The sequence below is a fragment of the Pinus tabuliformis genome, chromosome X, assembly GCF_031772625.1.
Source record: "Pinus tabuliformis cultivar Carrire ecotype Pingquan chromosome X, CPIR1, whole genome shotgun sequence".
In the NCBI taxonomy this organism is placed as follows: domain Eukaryota; kingdom Viridiplantae; phylum Streptophyta; class Pinopsida; order Pinales; family Pinaceae; genus Pinus; species Pinus tabuliformis.
In genome coordinates, this window is record NC_142308.1 from 1,737,260,309 (window position 1) to 1,737,264,696 (window position 4,388).

General features: G+C 36.8%; 1 non-coding gene across 1 annotated transcript; it reads left to right on the forward strand.

Moving 5' to 3' along the window:
* Positions 1 to 3,379: 3,379 nt before the first annotated feature.
* TRNAS-GCU (transfer RNA serine (anticodon GCU)) lies at positions 3,380 to 3,467 on the forward strand. The gene has a single exon. It is a non-coding gene; the product is annotated as a tRNA-Ser (tRNA).
* The last annotated feature ends 921 nt before the right edge of the window (positions 3,468 to 4,388 follow it).

Consider the following 4,388-nt stretch of genomic DNA (forward strand, 5'->3'; position numbering starts at 1 on the left):
CAAAGATAGGTTGTAATTGTATAGCAGTATCTGAGAACATATCTTGAGGACGTCCTAGAGCGCTCATAGTATCATTATGAATATACAGACCAAAACTATGGAAACCTAAGAATATACATACCCAGTTGAGGTGTGATACAATTGCATCACGATGTCTAAGAACTTGATCTAATAAATTGTTGTATTGAGTAGTCGGGTCATAGTCTCTTACCATAAAAATCGCTGCATGTGCAGCAGCGCCAACTATGATAAACCCACCAATCCACATATGATGTGTGAACAGAGAAAGTTGGGTACCATAATCAGTAGCTAGGGCCACAACTAGTCCATAAATAGTTAAAGCTTCCATAAAAGCTAAACTTAGCAGTAAGGTTACCTTCTGCTTCTGGTTATCTCGCAATACCTTCTACAGCTTGGCCCGCAGCAGTGCCTTGGCCAAATTGCAGTAGGAGGAAAATCCGTTGGCTTTATAGACCGTGAGGGTTCAAGTCCCTCTATCCCCACCCAGGTTCGTTCCCGAACGGACTGATCTATCTTCTCCAATTCCATTGGTTCGAATCCATTCTAATTTCTCGATTCTTTTACCTCGCTATTTTTTTTTCATGAAGAGAAGAGTTTATTCTTACCCAGAATGATATAAGCACTTATAAAAGAAAAACCTATTAGATTTGTTAATAAATGTGATATTATCTGGATACAATCTTCATTGTACATTTCGACCAATTGGATCGTTTCTTTGTGAATCTCTATATGAATAGATTGTGAATGTGTTCCCAAAGAATCTTCCACCATTCTTTCTAACAAGAATAGTTCTTCTATTTTCTCAAATCTTCCCAGAGCATTTTGTTCCTGGAGATAATTAAAAATTTTCTGAGATTTAACCGTTTCCACCAATTTGTAACCCAAGGCTCGATTAGGATGAAAGATCCCATTGAAGCAGCTACCCCCATGCATATTGTATGTACATCTGGTACTATTGCTTGCATCATATCGAAAAGACCTACCCCTGGTATTACTGATCCACCGGGACAGTTGATAAATGAGAAAATATCTTTATTTGAATCTTCTGCACTCAAATATACCATGAGACCCATGAGTTGATTTGCAATCTCGTGATTGATATCCTGAGCCAAAAAAAGTAATCTCTCTCGATAAAGTCGGTTGTATAAGTCGACCCAAGTTGCATCTTCATCTCCAGGGGCTCGGAAAGGCACTTTTGGAACACCAACGGGCATTTAGGCACGGAAGGATTAATCATTTTTTGCAACTCTATCACGTATTATGGATGCTTTAAATACTTGATGAGTTCAAAGTATCTCTTTATATTGATAAAGGTGAAAGAAATAACTTTAAAATATTGAAGAATAGAATACCCAAGAACGAAAAAAGGGATAAGAATCCCATATTTATACCCCCGAGCATTTAGTAATCTCATATGTGCCCATATGAATGGAACTGATGACTTCTCTCGATCACTAGTTTCCTCTATTAAAAAATCCTTGCAGTAAGGGAAAAAATCCTTGACATGATACATATCATAACTCAGACATCCATTTCGAATGCATATCCCATTTTTGCACAGTAGGGTTATGAAAATCCCCGAGAAGCCACTGGACGTATTGTATGTGCCAATTGTCACTTGGAAAAAAAACCTGTGGATATTGAGGTTCCACAATCCGTGCTTCCCAATACCGTATTTGAAGCAGTTGTTAAGATCCCCTATGATATGCAGATGAAACAAGTTCTTGCTAATGGCAAGAAAGGGGCTTTAAATGTAGGAGTTGTTCTAATTTTACCCGAGGGCTTTGAATTAGCCCCTCCGGATCATATTTCCCCTGAGATTAGACAAAAGACGGGCCTTTCGGGGGTAGGGAGATTATGATATGATTGGGATAGCGCAAAGCTATGGAACTTAGTCTTCACAAAGGGTCATTTATCGAAAATGATACCCGGTACGTCCGAGAGTAACCAGCATATTTGTGTCTGACCTCCTATAAATCTTCCTCATTATTATATTTAGATCAGGGTTATAGAACGAAAGATTCTTCCAAATCCGAGGGAAAATAGATTGACAGCATGCAGGGATCCAATTCTGACTTCCAGAGAACAAACTTATAGTTCTAACAGCTGGTAACGGGTCGAGTGACTAGTAACGGGTCGAGCAAATAGAGGCCTCTTCACCTTCAGCTCTCGAAATGTCATCACATCAGGAGAACAATGGATTTGTTTCTCCGAACTTTTCAGTATTTCGAAGAGACCGTTGTTTCCATTTGATAAAGGTGAAAGAAATAACTTTAAAATATTGAAGAATAGAATACCCAAGAACGAAAAAAGGGATAAGAATCCCATATTTATACCCCCGAGCATTTAGTAATCTCATATGTGCCCATATGAATGGAACTGATGACTTCTCTCGATCACTAGTTTCCTCTATTAAAAAATCCTTGCAGTAAGGGAAAAAATCCTTGAAATTATTACTTGGAAAAAAAAACTTATTAATAAGATTCGTTCTCAATTTATATTGAATAGGTTCCCATAATGGATGAGAAAGTTCCCACAATATATTCCGTTTAAGCAAAATATTATGCTTAATATTTTGCAAAATAGATACAAATGGATTACTGCCATGTAGTAATATCTCCGAAAGAGTATCTAAAAGCATATTTTCAATATATTTACACCATGCAGAGGTAAAAAACCAGGGCATATATGTTTTGAACAAATCCCATTTTGAAAAAATACTATCTATTTGAGAGATCCTATAAATATTCTGTTCCTCTTTAGATGAATTAGAAAGGGTACTCCTTCCATCTATGTCTTCGTTTACTATTTTGTTTTTTAAACATTCGGTTACAAACCAATCTTGAATACGAGGAAAAATTTCCTCGTTCTTATTGGAAAACATTTCGGATAGTAAATCATCTTGATAAGATCGAGTTTGAATAAGACCCACGTTTGAACTGAAACCCCTTTTAAAGCATTGATTGGGAACTCGATAAGTCGATCCACCCACACGTCTTGCTTTTACTGTTACATTGGGAGTTACTCTACGTATTGCTTGGCGTAGAACAGATAGTGGATTTTTATCCGTCTTTTGTTGAATCTTTTTGATGGCTCGATAAAGAATTCGATAAGCCAATGATTTTTTTCCGTTTTTAAGAATACGGTTAACCACCATGTTAACTAATCGATTATGATAAATAGGATCGGATTTTGCAGTTTTTTTTTTGCAGTACTTCGCCGTGACACGATGGCTAGGCCAAGAAAAGCAGAAAAAATTAGTCATACAGAACTATTTTTAACGAAATGAACAATACGATTGACTGGATTGTTCTTTATCCAACTGAATAATCGCAATATTCATTATATTGCCAATCTTGGAGAGATGGCTGAGCGGACCAAAGCGGCGGATTGCTAATCCGTAGTACGGATCATCCGTACCGAGGGTTCGAATCCCTCTCTCTCCGTTCGTCCACTATTGATCCTGAAAACGAATAACCCCGAATCTTTCTACGAAACGGAAAAGGCCCATTAACCTAGAGACTTCCTATTTTGACCTTTTTTTTTCATTGCATAGCACAAAATGATAAAGTTATCATTTTGACTGAGCATTTGAACTCAGTATTTTATTTTTTTCCCGCAGTGCAGTAAAGTATTACTGTTTATGGAACAGTAATAGCTCCACTCTTTAGTAGAAAAATGATATTTTTTCATCAAAAATTATATCTGACTTAGTCCATAAATTGCAAAGGTATCGTTCATGAACGAATGGAAGGATTAGAATATCTCGTTTCTTTCCTCTTTTTTTATCAATATAAATGGGACCAATCCCTACATTGTGTATTGGTACATACAAACGATAAAATATCAAAAGGGAAAAAAAAGGGTTTCACTTTTGGATCACAATGGTTCAATATATAACTTCTTGCTATAGAAGGAGAAGAACTTTGGAGTCATTTCATTTAGCTCTATGAGTTATGAAAAAATCGACTCGTCCCTGCCCGTAGACTCATTCGTATCGGACCACGATGTACTATACATAGAGATGGATGAGAGAGAATAGAAATACTCCTTTTCATTTTGTTGCATTGCAGAAGGTTCAAGACGAGAATGAATAAAAAATATTGAATGGAATATATATTGTGAATAGAATCTGGTCAATGGAAGGCAGAAAGCGCACTTCGGCATATCTCTGAGCGGGCAACCAACCTGATACCTTGATGAATTGGCGTCTTAATTCTGTATCAAGTTGAGAAACCAAATTCGAGGGTAAAGACCCAAAAATAACTAAGGGAGGATGATTTGCATATTCCACCAAATTCTTTTCCTTCAGAAGAGGAAAAGGGAATAATTTTGTTTTAGTTTCTTTTGATTCACCAATGGGGAAT